This window comes from Vicugna pacos, chromosome 33 (genome assembly GCF_048564905.1).
Source record: "Vicugna pacos chromosome 33, VicPac4, whole genome shotgun sequence".
Taxonomy (NCBI): Eukaryota; Metazoa; Chordata; class Mammalia; order Artiodactyla; family Camelidae; genus Vicugna; species Vicugna pacos.
The window spans coordinates 1133942-1149378 of record NC_133019.1 but is presented as its reverse complement, the minus strand read 5'-3'; the positions used below and the strand labels follow the sequence as shown (position 1 = coordinate 1149378).

The following is a 15437-nucleotide window of genomic DNA, read 5'->3' as shown; positions in this document are numbered from 1 at the left end:
TCCAGATCGCACCCTCCCCAGGTGGGGACGCGCCCTCCCGCCCCCGCCCCGCCCCGCCCCGCCCCCAGCAATGCGCCACTGTTTCCCACCGCGAAGCACACACAGACACACAGTTTAGGGACAGTTAATTTCCAATTCTTTCCAGATGGGTTGGAATAATATCCCCAGGTGGTAAATACATTATTAAGAAGGCAGTTTGGTGTGAAATTGGCTATTAAAATATAGATAAAGTTTAATATATTGAGCTCCTTGTCAGAAAAATCACTTTACAGGGAGCTTATTATTTGTTTGATATTAAAAGAGTCACAGCTCGGCTCCAAGTGACAAATGGGGCGGGGGGAGGCCACCAGTCATGAACAAAAGCTTTTCCACATCTAAATTTAGGTTCTTCTCGTAGCTCTGCACGCCGTGGTGAGCCTGCCTGTGCCGGGCAGCCAGAGGCGGGCGTCAGAAATGCCAGGGACCTGGAGCCGCGGGGGCTGCCAGCCTGGCTGTAACCGGCTTGAGTCCCCCCCACCCGCAGAGACAGCGCCTCCAGACGCGGCCGCGGAGAGCGCGGGCGGCCCCCTGGGCAGCAGGCGGGAGGAGGCGGGGCCTGCCTGGGGCCGGGAGCCTAAGCCCCTGTCCTCTTCCAGGGGCCCGACCCCACAGCGGAGCGCCCCCGAGGCCCCGGGGCGCCGGCCTCCCCGCGTGACCGCTCCTCTAAGACGAAGGGCGACGGGCTGAAGGCGGCGACGGAGGGGGGGTGTCGGAAGCAGAGCGCCAGCCCGCAGCCCCGCCTCTGCCGTAGAATCCGCGGCCGAGGCGGGTGCTGGAGAGAGAGCGGCCCGCCTCGCTCAGCAGCGCCACCCGGGCGCCTGCACGGCCACCGCAGCCTGCAACCGCCGCCTCCCCGCCGCCGCCTCCGGGAAGCGCGCTCAGCCCCAGCAGAGGAGACGTAAAAGCCACACCCCCTGCGTCTGAGGAAACGCCAGCGGCCTGCAGTTAAGCGAAGAAGTTTGTGAGGAAGAAGAAGGTGGAACCGTGAGGGGGCTTTTAAAACAGAAGAAACAGCAACCAACTAGGGACTCCGCTCAGCAGCGTGGAAGTCCTTACTGCAGCAGGTGGCGCCCCTGCCTGCACCCACACACGCACACGCAGACGCACACACACCGGTGCTCCTGAGAGGGGACGTCTCCCTCTTCTTAAGCACGGACTTCACAACAAGAAAGCCGGGCCCTGGCTTGTAGGCTGAGTTGACAGAAGGGAGCTGCAGCAGGAGGTAAAGACGAGGGCTGTGTTTCCCCCGCAGACGCTCCTGGTGTGCGGGCCAAACCGCAGCCTTTCCCGAACACCATGGCCGCTGGTTGTCCAGGAACAGCCCGCCGCAGCCGGCGTGCCAAAGCAGCCCTTCCAGCCAACACCCAGCCACCACACCACCTGCCGGAGGGCGGAGGGGTGAGCGCGCACAGGCTTGGTGTCATGGGTGGAGAATGACAGTCTGGGGCCGCCGTGAGCATCAGCCCCCCAGGTCCGCTTTAGTCAAGCATCGCCCCAGGTAGAGATCCCCAGGGGGTCTGTGACCAGTCCACAGGGCGCCGCAGCCTCGGAGGACTGCTGACCCTAATCTCCACTGACCTCCAGGAGGTCTCCCCACTTGCAGAGTGAGGATGGTGACGCCAGGTGCATGTCCCGTAAGGTGAGGTGGTGCGGAGCAGACAGGACGGTGGGCGTGAGAGTCCTGAGTAAACTCGAGACTGTTAACCAAATGTGAGACGGAACTGTAATGTCATTGTCCTCCTTCACACAGCAGTACTGTCCACCGGCGTGTGTGTGTATGTATGTGTATATGTGTGTCTGCATGTGTTTGTGCGTATGCATGTGTATGTATATGGGCGTGTGTATATGTGTATGTGTGTGTATATGTATGTACGTGTGGGGAGGGGAAGGGGGAGGAGACGTACAAGAAGGGGAAGGGGAGGGAGAAGGTTGGTTGGTTAACTGTAGGTTCTTCAATAAATTAACCAATCTGCTAAGACTTCATACTCACACTCTGCTGGTGCTGGACACTTTCAGGCCTACCTGCACACACTTGGTCTCATTTGAATTAGAACAACCACAAGAGGTGCGGGTATCACCTTCTTTCATCACTGGGCAAAAATGTGACCTGAAGTCACAGTGCCTTTTTTGATATTCCACAAAACATTGAGTACAACCTCTTTATTCATCGGGGAATGCTAGCATGTGCCAATTATTTGAGAAGAAAAATGCAGTGGAAAACAAGAAAAATTTTATCTGTTAACTCATTTTTTTCTTTAAATTATGAAAATGTCACAGTTGATCTTTGTATGAGTTCCCTGTGGCTGCTGTAACAAATGACCTCACACCTGGTGGCTTACAACAATGGAAATGTGCTCTCTCACAGCCGCGGAGGCCAGCCCTCTGAGATCAGCATCCCTGGGCCAGAATCAGGTGAGCCCAGGCTCCCCCGACCCCCAGACTCCAGGGTAAGATCCTCTGTCTGCCTCTTCCGGCTTCTGCCGCTTGCTGACATCCCTCGACTCATGGCCAGATCATCACTCCAGCCTTCAGGAGCAACATCTTCAGGCCTCTCTGCCCTGTCTTCACACCACCTTCTCCTCGGGGTGGCAAGCTCTCTCCACTCCCGCTTGGAAGGGTGCATGTGGCCCTGTCTGGGGCCCTCGCAGTCCAGGCTACTCCTGATCTAGAAGCATAAATCCTGTTTGTGAAACAGTCCTTTGCCAGGTCCCCAGGATTAGGATGTGAGCACCGTGGGGCGCCTTTCCCCACCACAGTACCCCCCTGTTTCTCAGGAGCAGAGTGGGAACACACTGGACTCTATTTCCTCTTGTAGTGAATCGAGGTCTCTAACTCTCGACTGTCTTCCTGGAGGCCGCAGAGCTGACTGACAGCTGAGCAGGGGACCAGCAGAGAGCCCTCTGCACTGCTTACAAAACAAAACTTCTCCAAGAGCTGGACAAGTGAACAAAGCGGACTTCTGTGCACATCTTGTGCTCCAATTTCCCGCCCCCCCAACTTTGACAGGTGTCAGGACCCCCCGCAGTCCTGGAGGGCGTTCTGCACGTACAGATTGGCGGCACCCGTCCCCTGCCCCATACTGAAGCAGATCACTCGTGTCCCTTCACTTCTCGACAACGCTGGTGCACACATCCCTCACCACTGCAGCCGGGCAGCAAAGCCACATTGCAGAGGAGGGACGAAGGGACAGAAGAGCAGGGCCACTGGCCACCGTGTCCTGGTTCGGAAGGAAGCTGGGCACCCACGCGCCTCCACAGACAGCAGGCGCCCCCCAGAGTGGGTCTTCCTCCTGCTCTGCCATCTAATCCGAGGCCGCCTCCATCCGCCCCGCAAAGTCACTTCCCACAGTCGGCACCCCTGGGACACACCTGTCTCCGAGAGACTCCAGGGAGGAAAGAGAGTGGGATTTTGCTGTTCTCTGACTGGTTTTTAATCTCTACCTTATTTTGGGCTCCTTTGGATGCCTGTGGTGTTGATGTTTTATTAATGGTTCTGCGCGCTCCCCAGAGGCGGCTGGAACCCTGTCCGTCATTTGTAATTGACAGCTGAGCACCGGGAAGGCGGAGGGAGGCGCGCTGGGGGTGCGCGGTGGCCCGGGGTAGAGGGGCAGGCTGACGCTGCCCTCTGCGGGCGCTGAGCCCTCACCGCACCACGCTGCCTTCCCTCCGGGTTCCTCTAACACCGCCCTGCAGAAGCCACACAGGCTGGCTCTTCTCAGAGCCGGCTCAGCTCTGCTCTACCCATCAGCAGCAAGGACACCTGTGCACCAGCCTGGCCTCAAGGCCCCCTCGATGTCGGCTGACGTTAACCTCCTACAGACTTGGTCCACACCCGACCGTTGGGTGGACAGGGACTCAGAACCGAGACCGTATCTCCTTCCTCCCCCGGCACTGCTCTTGGCCCCGCCACCCTCTTGTATCAGGAAAGCTGGGTGACACTCCACCCTAGGCAGCGTTCGAGGGGCGCAGAGTGTCTGCCTCCTTCAGCCCTTGCCCACTTCTCTGGACTCTCTCTCCAGTGCCTGCCCCTTCCCTCCACTGGGAAAGACCAGTGTAGCTGGTCTCCTTCGCATTTCCAGGGGGAGACATACTTCTTCCCTGTGTGTGTGAGTGAGTGAGTGTGTGTGTGTGTGAGAGAGAGAGACCCTTTTCTCAGTGACTACAGGTGTATTCTAAACCTCCAGCAATCCAAGAAGAAACTGCTACGAATACACAGCTACTTACCAGCTACATCAAGCACATTTGATCTAGATTTCCCCCATGGATCTCTTCTGTGAATCCCACTTTTCTAACCTTTAATTTTTTTCTAAGTCCCATTATTTTGTGAACTCCTTTCTTTCGGGAGATGGGCATGCCCCTGGCCTGAGGGGAGAGAGACCTCTGAAGGCTGCCCAGTATTTATCTGTATCTTTGCCATTAAGCACAGATCTCAGACTGTCTAGGTGTCCGTGGTGCCGGCTGGGACCTGATGACCAAATCCTGGCTGATGGGACGTCCAGCTTCCAGCGCAAGTTCACACAGGAAGGCGTCCCTTTCGCTTGTGCTCCGTCTGTCTGGAATGTGAGCCTCGTGGACGGAGTGAGACGAGCCATTCTGGACCCTCGAGGGGCCCTGGGGACGGGCGGCTCCCAGCAGAACAGTCAGCCTGGCTCTCCGACTCTGGGTCCCCGTGAGACCCTGAACAGCTACTTCTCAACTTTTAAATGTGCAACAGAGTTCTGTCTTGCTTAATCATCGTGACTTTTTTCTTTTGTCACAGACTAACCCACCTGGAAGGAATAAACTAGTACTTTGCACAAGTCTTAGCACAGGGTGCTGCTGCAAGCTGCCGGCTGGCTGCCAAGCCTCTCCGGCCAGGACCATGGAGACCAAGCCACACCCACAGGCCCGAGGGTGACCGAGGCCCTTCCCCTTGTGCGTTGCTTTTCCATGAGCATCCTGCCTTCACCTCCTTTGCAGGTGTAAAAGCCCAGGCACTGGCCCAACAGCACAGCTCGGGTCCTACACAGGCCCCCAGGCCCTTCCTTCCGCCCGGTCTGGGCAAGACAGGTGGGCCGGGGGCCGGGCACAGCCACCGAATGAAGGACGCAGCAGCGGGGGACAGGACGCACCGGTCAGAATGAAGACAGCGGAAGTCTGGGCTTCCAGTGGACCTTGAGCCTCGTGGCGCACCCACAGGTGCCGGTACCGTTCCCAGGGTGACCAGTAAAGATGACCCCAAAGTGGGCGGGGGCCCGGCTCCTGGGAATCTCCGCCACTTCCCCAGCATAGTCGGAATAATCTTCCTGCTTATTAGCATATGAAGCTACCAAGTCCATAAAACTAACAGCTCCACACCTCGTGGTCACCCTCATGCCTTCTGAGACGGCCTGCGCCCTGTCTATGGAGTGTGTGTCTCTCTAAATGAACGTGATTTCACTCTACAATGCCTTGCTCTTGATTTCTTTCCTGCACGAAGCAAGAACCTATTCCCCAGCGACATGGGCAGTGCCCTGCAGGGGCCTGGCACAAACTGAGGGCAAGCAACTGGGTCAGGATGCTGCAAACCTCCCTGGACAGGGGTGGAGGAGCCCAGGTGTTGGCACAGGCAGACAGCTAGGTGCGAGCAGAGAACGGGGGGACACAGGACACACGGCAGGAATGGGGCAGAAAGGAGGGGCACCGGCCAAATGCAGGAAACCCTGCATCATGTGAGCACCAGGGGTCCCCGGGCAGAGAAAGAAAAGCAGGAACCTCTGGGCGAGTAAGCCGTCACACATTTTGGGGTGACAAGTGCCCTGGAGGCTGACAAAGAAAGGTGGGGAAAGGCAGGGATCTCCAGGATCCAAATGTAACTTCTTGCTCATTGTGCCCTCATTTCAATAAAATCAGCCTCTCAGAGTAGAAGTACCCACCATGCACCGACACCGTGACACTTCCAATCCAGACTAAATAAGGACAAAAATCCCTCCTCCCCTAGGGAAGGGGGAGCTGGGAGGAAAATCAGGGGATGCGACCCCAGACCCTTCCCTCCCCAGTGACTGTTCCGCCCACTCATTTCTACACCCTGTGTAACCACCGTGCCAGAGAGACTCACGGCAGCCGCTCACCTGAGCCTGCCCGCTCTCCCCTTGAGAGTGTGCCGTCCACCCCTTAACAAATCCCCACTTTACTTTCCTAACCCCCGTGTCCCATCTCTGAATTCTTTCTGCGACGGGACAAGAACCTGGTCCCCAGCAACACAGGCACCTGCGCACACCTGTCATGGAGCCGGCCGGGGTGGGGGATGCTTGCAGCCTGAGCAGGAGACCTGCTTAATCATTGTCTGCAAAATGCCTCAGCTATGAAATCCCTCCACTCTCAAAAGCAATCACAGTCACGTAATTTAACGCAGGAGCGGGGCGGGGCAGGGCAGGGGAAGAAAAGCCCTTCACTTTCCTGACTCTCGGATCAGATGTCAAACCAGTTCCAGAGCAGCCCAGAAGCACCTCCCCCACACTTGCCAGACCTGAGACTGTGACCCACGTGGCACACACAGCGTCAGACTTCAGTCTGGGTCTGCGGCCCTGCCGTCCTGCCTTTCTTTCAGCAGTTTCCTGTTACCAGAATCAATGTCTGATTCCTTCCAGCTGCCGCTCCAGCTGTGAATGACCTGGGCAGAGCTCAGGACAGATGCAACCCCCTTACCCGTGTGGTTAGCTCGGCCACAGGGCAGACCCCCACGCTCATCGGCCCAGTGACGTCAAAGAATGCTGTTACTGGTTTTTTACCTGTAAAATGCACACAAAGCCCTGCTGATTATTCTGTTAATTTGTTAATGAGCCTGTTCAGGAGACAGAGTCTCTTCCCCCTAAGGCAGGGTGGGGAACCGAGCCTTCAAAGAAAGGGATCTGAGCCCTCGAAGGGCTGAAGCTTAAAACTTTGGACGTGTGTGCGGAAGCTGAAGCACACACGCTCGTTTTCATCTTGTGTTTTTATTCTCAGTCTGTCCTGAAATGACAGGCCCACGGGAAGACGCAGGAATCAGGCTGCCACAGAATCCAGTGTCCAGCAGAAACGGACCCAGGCCCACGCAGCCCAGAGCAAGGTGCCGGGCAGAGAAACTTCAGACCGCGTGCCCGGCCTTCTTGGGCCCAGATCTTCTCTCAGACTTTTTTCAGTTGGCGCGTGGATGGCAATTCTATCCCAGAACAAAGGCTTCTGGGGAAAATGGGCTGTTGTTGTTGTTGTTATGATGATGATGATGATGATGATTTGCATAGGTTGTCCTTTATTCGGGAGTTATTGCAACTGTATGTTTTTTTTTTGCTGTAATATATATATTAACTCAAAATGAATTGACCATACATACACCATAATATGGTGAATACACCATAAATTCCTATTTTGACACTTACCAAAACAGTCACCTGGAAAATCCACTATTTGTGACAAAGGACAGAAACCTTGGTCACATTTGAATCACTGAGAACGAGAGAAATACTATCGCAAACATTACAGCCTAAAATCTCCCCAGTCCTTATGGCAATACTCGGCAACGCAGAGAATTCCCGGAAGGCAGACGCACGACCACACGCACTTCCGGTGCCCAGGGCGCTGTGTCCAGTCAGCGGGTTGGCGGGATCCTGGAACGGGGCTCCACGCTCTCTGGTCCTACAAAGGGGTCACCAACCACTGAAGTGCCTCAGGGTCCAGTCTCTGGGAAGAAAGGCGGCTCAGACAGGGGGTCAGCGTCCAGGGAGGCCCGGGGCCACCCCATTGGCCACAGACCTGAGGTCAGATCGCAGGAGAATTTGGAATTTGTGGTAAGACAGAGGGGTTGCCACCCCACCACCCTGCATCTCTGCTGACTGGTGAACAATTACCATGGAAATAGGAAACAGGCGGTGACAAAAAAAATTCCCACCCAGAGCAGAGCAGCCTCTCAGCAGAGCCAGGGTCCCCTGCCCTGAGGGGTTCTCTTGGCGATGCTTCCTCCCGCGCGGTGGACACCGCAAAGCGCTGCCCAGTCTCCCTTCAAGGCAGAGGCGCCGCTTCCCCGGTGTCAGAAGTACTGGGTGTGGGGGTCTCCACCTGCTGCCCCTGCCCGGGAGCTGCCCCAGAGGACGGAGCCATCTCCCTCCACCCAAGGTCACTCTGCTTCCTCTGAGGTCACGCTGCTTCATCCAGGCCACCTCACGTCAAGGGGGTAGCCCACTTCCCAGCCCGGGCCATGTGGGAGTGCAAAGATGTGACACCCTTCCCTCATTTGGGGACAACTCTGGGGCCGTCTCAGTACCAGAGTCTCCCGCAGGACCGACTGAGGCCCCCGGTACAAAAGGCACAAGATCCGCCCTTCTCTTCAGCCAGTCCTGAGCCCCTCCCTCGTCACAGGTTTCGTCCTGAAGGCCGTCTCAAATAAACTTCCTGCTCACAATTCTGCAGCAGAGTCTCCTTCCACGGAACCTGCCCTCAGGGACCTGCTCACATGAATGGTCTGTACATAAACTCGCCTGATCCGGCGTCCCAGCGAGAACCGGACAAAGTCCCCACGGGGTGTGGGTCAGGCCCTGATGTGGACTGAGCGATACTTGGACGTCTCTACCAAAAGTCTGGTTACTTAACCAGAGTCGGCGTGTCTGGAAGTTTCGGGTGGGATTAAAAGCATCCTTTGATGTGTCCTATTTAACACAGAATGAGGATTTAGATGAACATTTATTGACTTTTTATCCTTTCAAGAAAATGTGCACATTGTGTCTGCCCTATATGGATGCAGTCCCTCATCTCACAAAGCTTCATGTTTTGCAATAAAGAGACGTGAAAGACTTGCTTGTCAAAACGTAACGGTGCATACACACGTTGCCGGAGCTGGCTAACGTGAGAAACAGCAGAATCTTGAATAAAAAAGATGCTCATAGCCTGTTCAAATGTAACAAGTTGGTGGTACTGGGGGCACATTAAGGAAGTCTGGTATTTTAACTCAAAATCAGCTTGGTGAAGACTGGTGAAGCTGGCTTCACAAAGCGCAAAAAAACCCAGGGGGTTGAATTCAGCCAAATGGTGTCCAGACCCAGAAAGGTGTCAGCCCCCTCCGTCCTGCGCCCAGCGGACAAGACGAAGTGTGGGCTCGGGGGCCGCAGCCAGCAGCAGAGGGCACGGAGAAGGACGCCCAGACGGCAGAAGGTCCAGAAACTCAGTTCCCTGCGGACCGATCCTCACCCGCCCCTTTGCACTTCCTGCAATTCAAAGCAGAACCTCACACAGACCGGCTCCTATTTCAGTGTTTTGGGGTATTTCCCCCGCCCTGTCCTTTCAGCCTTTCAAGCCGGAGGAGTCCTTCACACTCTGCAGGAGAGAGTCTGGAAGTTACCTCCTCGGAGCAGTCGACGCCCCCCACCTGGGGCTAGGGGTCCTCCTCGGGGCTCCCACCACAGCGCCTGGCACGGCTCTTCTCCCCCGCCCCCCGCCATGGTGGGGCCCACAGGAGCGCTGCCGGCGCATCGCACTGTGTCTCCAGCGTCCAGCGGGGGTGTGATGCGAGGGACGCCTTCACGGCTATTTGCTGACTGGCTGAGACGCGTGACCTCATCACCAAGCAGGAGGGGCGGGGCCTAGAGGCAGGAGGGGCGGGGCCTAGAGGCAGGAGGGGCGGGGCCTAGAGGCAGGAGGGGCGGGGTCTAGAGGCAGGAGGGGCGGGGCCTAAAGGCAGGAGGGGCGGGGCCTAAAGGCAGGAGGGGCGGGACCTAGAGGCAGGAGGGGCGGGGCCTAAAGGCAGGAGGGGCGGGGCCTAGAGGCAGGAGGGGCGGGGCCTAAAGGCAGGAGGGCCGGGGCCTAAAGGCAGGAGGGGCGGGACCTAAAGGCAGGAGGGGATGGACCTAAAGGCAGGAGGAGCGGGCCTAAAGGCAGGAGGGGCGGGGCCTAGAGGCAGGAGGGGCGGGGACTAGAGGCAGGAGGGGCGGGGACTAGAGGCAGGAGGGGCGGGGCCTAGAGGCAGGAGGGGCGGGGCCTAGAGGCAGGAGGGGCAGCTGGGAAGGAAGCAGACGTGTCAAGGGCGGAAGAGCCTTCACGTGTTTGAAGAGCCATTAAACATCCCGGTGACACAGTCAGGAAGCGTGGGCTGCCGCCTAAGTTAACGCGGTGAGTCTGTTAGTACGTTAGTGCCCGTGACCCAAAGTTCCTGACGAACGAGTTACTGGCAACCGGAAGGAGGGCCCTCGCGATGACTCCGGCCCTGGTCTTGCCCCGGCCACCACTTCGTCAGCGTCTTGGGCACAGCTACAGAAAGCATGCTTGTCGACAGCCATGGAAGAGCCGAAGCCAGGTGGGTGGGAAGCACACCGGGAGGCAGAAGCGGGCCCCCAAGTGCCCGCAGGGGCTGGCGCGGCCGCGGGCTCAGCCAACCGGGCTGACGGCAGGGGAGGGGCTCGGCACCTCCGCGTCAGAGCCCGAGCGCCCGCGAGCTGGAGGCCGCGGGGGGAGCCGCGGCGGCCGCAAAGGCCCGCGCGGGCCGAGCGCGTGTGCGCTCATGACCGCGGCGCGCCCTGAACCGACTTTAGCAAGAAGCCGATGCCAACACAGGCAGCGCGACGGGCGGCGCCGGCCCTGGCAGAGCTTCCGGACGTGGCCAGCCGCTCCGGCTGCGCGCAGAGCGGCAGCCACGCGGCGACAGCGCCTGGACTCCGGCAGAGGAGACGCGGGGCTGCGGCGCGCGGCCGGCTCTGAGGTCAAGTTGCGGAAAGAGCCGTCGCCACGAGACGGACGCGCCGGCCGCCCTGGGCAGCGCCCCGCGGGAGCGGTCCCCCTGCACCGGGGGCAGCAGCTCCCAGCGGCGCAGCCGGGGAACTGCGGGCTGAGAACTGTGCGAACGGTCCTCGTCAGCCCCTCACGGCCGCCGCCCCAGACGCACCCGCGCTTGGCAGCTCCCAACGCGGTGTCGCTCCTTGGTCGAAAGGTCCTGACAGCTGCCTGCTTGGGTCCCTTTTTGGAGGCTCGCATTTTTATGGCCTCCCATGCCTACGAAATTGAATTTGTTTTTCTCCTGTTAATCCGCCTCATGGCAGTTCACTCCCAGGCCAGCCGAGGACCCGGGTGGGGGGGGGGAGGAGGGGGGTTTCCACCCCGACAGGGACAGGGACATTCGGCCCGGCTCCTCCTGCTGAGCTGAGGACAGCTGGCTGATCTGCATCTAGCATCAGGGTCGGCCTCTGTCTGCTGATTGTAAGCTGTCGATTAGAAGTGGCAGAATGGCGCTTAACGGCAACAGCCTCGCGGAAGGGCCAGGCGTCTCTGCCGCCACAGCTCTGCCAGCAGGGCCGCCGGGGGGGACCTCTGCTCCCCTAGTGACGAGAGGACCGAGACACAGCTTGAGTGACACCCGGTGGGGACCCTCTGGTGCAGACTTATGGAAAATTGGACTTCCTGGTCTTTCGGGCTCCTGAGACTGTGATTCTAACCGGAAGGAAACATGCTATAAAATTCCAGAAGTCAGGGCTGGGGTTAATTTAAGGGAATACCTTCTAAAAATTAAAGTTACTTAAAACTGAAAGAACAATGATTTCTCTTTCCCTGCAGAGGTGTTCTCACAGGAGCCCTTGTATGTGGTAAAAGCTGGAATCAATGATCTTTAAAGTCCCTTCAATCATCTGGATTCTGAAGCAAAACGAAAAGGCTTTGGACAATCAGGAGGCTTTGGTTTACGCTCCAGTTCTAACCGGACGTGGCGAGTCACTCAGCCACCCTTAGCCCCACGTGCTTGTCTGCAAAACGCGGTCGTATCACTTCTTTTGCGTATCTTACAAAGTTGTCGGAAAGTCAAATAAAATAGCATGTCCATTTCTTAAGCAGATTTTCTCTTTGATGCTGTGTTGTAGGAGCTGTTTATACATTTTGAATATCATTATCCTTTCATTGGTCATATCACTGCAACCCTGTTTAGTGGGTTGTCTTTTCATTTTGTACATCGTTTCCTTTGCTGTGCAATAATGTTCAAGTTTTATTAGGAAGAAGAATTGAATAGACGGTTTGCTGTCGGGCTTTCCCACGGCGTCCCGGCTGGCTCAGCACCCTGACCGGGACTCCCGGACGGCTCCCTTCCTGCTGGCTGGGATGTCTGTCTGCATCTGAACTGGCCTCTCCCCCAGGAATTAGCCCCAGTGTTATCCAACCACCCCCTGCACTATACAAACAAGGGAACAGGCACAGAGAGGTTAGGCGGCAGCCCTCGGTCACACAGCTACCTTGTGAAGAACTGATACTAAGGCCGTTTTCCCGAGAGAAGCCAACATTGCTGCCCTCACCTTTTGGGCCCTGCTGTACAAAGAAAAAAAAAAAAGGCAGTTAATTTTGCAAGCTAACACTTTTCTTGAATTTGGAAAAAAAAAACACACACAAGAACTTTCCCTTTCATCATGACCTAAATCACTTATTTGTTTATTTTGGGGGCAGGCAATTAGGTTTATTTATTTATTTATTTAATGGAGGCTAAATCACTTTTGGTTAATATACAACCTCTCAAAGATGAAATGTTTAAAATAACACAAGGACTGAGGAAAACCCAGTTTAAACGATGCACACACCCAATTTAGGCCAGCCCTGCAGACGGCCAGATTTCATTAAAATGAAAATCAGGGCAGATATCGCGTTTAAGCATTCTAACCAAGGTTGATTTGAACATTTTCTTTGAAGATGAAGTATTTTAGGGTGATAAAGATAATTACTCATTGTAAGCATAATGGTCCATTTGACAGAAGGAATTAAATGTAAGAATAACTTCTATTAAAAATTAAAAATTAAAAGCCTCTCTTCTACCACCCCGCTTTGTGACTTATTTGTAAGGAGAGAGGGTCTAACACGCCCCTGTTCTGCCTCCTCATAGCTGCACTCAGCAGCGTGTCGCCGGGGCCCTGCGGAGCCGCTCGGCAGGCGGCGGGGAGCCGCGAGCCCTCCCGGCCCCACACAGGGGAGCCTGTCCCTGAGGCAGGTGGCGAGCCGGTGGGTGATGGGCAAGAGGCAGAAACACAGAGCTGTATTCAACCCCAGCTGTTGCCCGCTGGGCTGCAGGGCTCTCTGTGTCGGCCGCTTCCCCATCTCCAGATGGCTGTCCCGTCACAGGCCCCTTTCCTACGTGAGGGTCTCCCAGCTCGCTCAGTTGCCACCACTGTCCACCCGCAGGCCCCAGAGGGCTTGCGTATTTCCATGCAGGGAAAGCTCAAGGTGTTTCCTCTGCGAGGCACAGAAGGCACGCGTACTTCGAGACACCTGCTCTGCTCTGTTCTCTTGGAACCCAGGGCTCAGCTACACGAGGCATCCTTCCACGTGGGCACGTGAGGTCCAGTGGGAGATGCTGGAGAAGGAAGTCTAACATTTTCATCTGAGTTGAATGAAAATATCTCCTATGCCTGCCATGGTGAACACTGATCATGGCCAGTTTACCTGTACGTTCCCAGCCCGACCTCCCTTCAGCAACCCTCGTCTGCTGCCCTAGTTCCAGTGCTGTATTTTCTATTAAGAGAACTCTTGCATAAGACTCCTACATCCCCAGAGCTGGAAGAAGAGAAGAGCGGATCACTTCATCTCAGTGTTCACCCTTGGTGGAATAGCACGCAGCCATCAAAATGAATGTACTACGGCCACAAGCTGCATGAGGGAGAAACTCAGCAACGCTCTTGCAAACACCAAAGACCACAGACAGCATGACGGCGTCTTCTAAATGACAAAAAATTACCTAAACAGTATACGATTGAGAAATAGGCAAAGGAATGGCAAAAACAGGTAGGCTGGTTGCTAGGTAGATCATCGGGAGATTGAAAAAGTGGTGGGTTAATCGATCAACAGGTAGGAGTTAGATAAACAGCAAGGTCCTACAGTATCCAACACCTTGCAACAGACTATAACAAAAAAAGAACATGAAAAGGAATGTATGTGTGTATAAATGGATCACTACGCTGTGCACAGAAATAAACACAACACTGTAAACTGACTGTACTTCAATTACAAAAATAGGAGCTGGAGGTCAGGAGGGGAGCCCCTGGGAGACCAGGCTGTCAGTGTTCGGGCTTCTGCGTCCGCAGAGGGGATGCTCAAAAGTTTGCCTTATGTTAGGAAGGTGGGAAAGAAGGAAAGAAGGAGGGAGGGAGGAAGAATGGGGGGAAGCCGCGCGCATAACAATCGGGAGACTGTGGCGTGAACCACAGTTACAATTAAGCCAGTTCTGGCCTCAGAGTTCCCAGCAGAAACAAAGGCCTGACTGGCCGCCCTCGTGCCTGCCATCTGCAAGCTTCCCGTCGCAAGTGCAAGATGCCGCCTGATCTGCCTGCTGTGGTGGGAAAAACCTCTCCGCAGACCGACTGCTGCGTCTGCGTGGCTGCCCGCGCCCCCACCCCAACCAGCTGACCGCTCTGCTTCTGGCCCCGCTGCTTCCTCCACCTGTGCCCCCCACCACAGCCCGCCTGTCCCCCAAGACCGCTGCCCTCCCTCTGCCCCGCCACACGGGAAGGGGACCCCGCCCCCAGTTCCCTTTAAGGAGTGCTCAGCACACCCTGTCTGAGCCGGCTGTGCATCGTTGGCCTCTGGGGTTTGACGAGACCCTGAAGGAGAGGTCATGGTCCATCTCTTCATTTTGTATCCCCAGGTGTAGGCATCTCACACTGCTGACAAATGACCGACAGTGAAGTGGCTTAAAACTGTCACCTCACAGGTGTGTGGGTCAGAAGCCCAGGTGGGCTCGGCGAGCTTTTCTGCTTAGGATCCTGCAAGATTCCAGGCAAGGTGCTGACCGGCCTGGGTTCTTGCCTGGGGACGCTGGGGGAAGAATCTGCCTCTGCGCCCACTTAGGCTGCTGCCCGAGTTCAGGTCCTCGCGTTTGTGAGACCGAGGTCCCCGACTCCTCGGGCTCCCAGCTCCAAAGGACCATCTGCCTGCCCAGTGCAGGTACCCTCCATCCTCAAAGCCTGCTTCCCCTGGGGCTTCTAATCGCCCTGAGTTCTCCTCCCGTCACCGGCTGGAGAAAGCTTCCTGCTTTTTAAGAGTTTATGTGACAACACTGGGCCCACCTAGAGAATCCAGGATGCTCTTTGTGTCTTAAGGTGAACGGTGCCACACAACATAACACAATCACTGGGGTGGCAGGTATCCCTGCTTGGTCACAGCCACCGGGAATGAGGATGGAGAATCTCCAGGAGGCCCTGCTGGAGAGTTTCCCCACCACTTTCAGGATCCAGAGAAAAGAGAGAAGAGAGTAAAGGAGGCCTCCAAAGCTTAAGTCAGCACGTCCCGCGTGCCCCACGGTGGTCGCGCAGACACCCCACCCACAACTGCAGACATGGATGCGCCAGGAAGCCCAGCCCACCTGCTCCTTTACGACCGGACCTGTGTTCCCAGTCCGTGGTGGCCTGTTTGGAGAAACGTCCTCAGAAAAGACAGAGTGAGGACACACTGCTCACT

At 56.4% G+C, this 15437-nt stretch overlaps 1 protein-coding gene and 2 long non-coding RNA genes across 3 annotated transcripts in view; 1 reads left to right on the top strand and 2 right to left on the bottom strand.

Moving 5' to 3' along the window:
- OPCML (opioid binding protein/cell adhesion molecule like) overlaps positions 1–15437 on the bottom strand; it is an 836651-nt gene that overhangs the window by 455358 nt on the left and 365856 nt on the right. The window lies entirely within an intron of this gene.
- On the bottom strand, positions 8693–9599 carry LOC140691198 (uncharacterized). The gene is made up of 2 exons (XR_012066750.1): positions 9503–9599; positions 8693–9232 (listed from the first exon to the last, which is right to left on the bottom strand). It is a non-coding gene; the product is annotated as an uncharacterized lncRNA (long non-coding RNA).
- Positions 10001–11836, top strand: LOC140691134 (uncharacterized). Its single transcript, XR_012066628.1, has 2 exons — positions 10001–10317; positions 11568–11836. It is a non-coding gene; the product is annotated as an uncharacterized lncRNA (long non-coding RNA).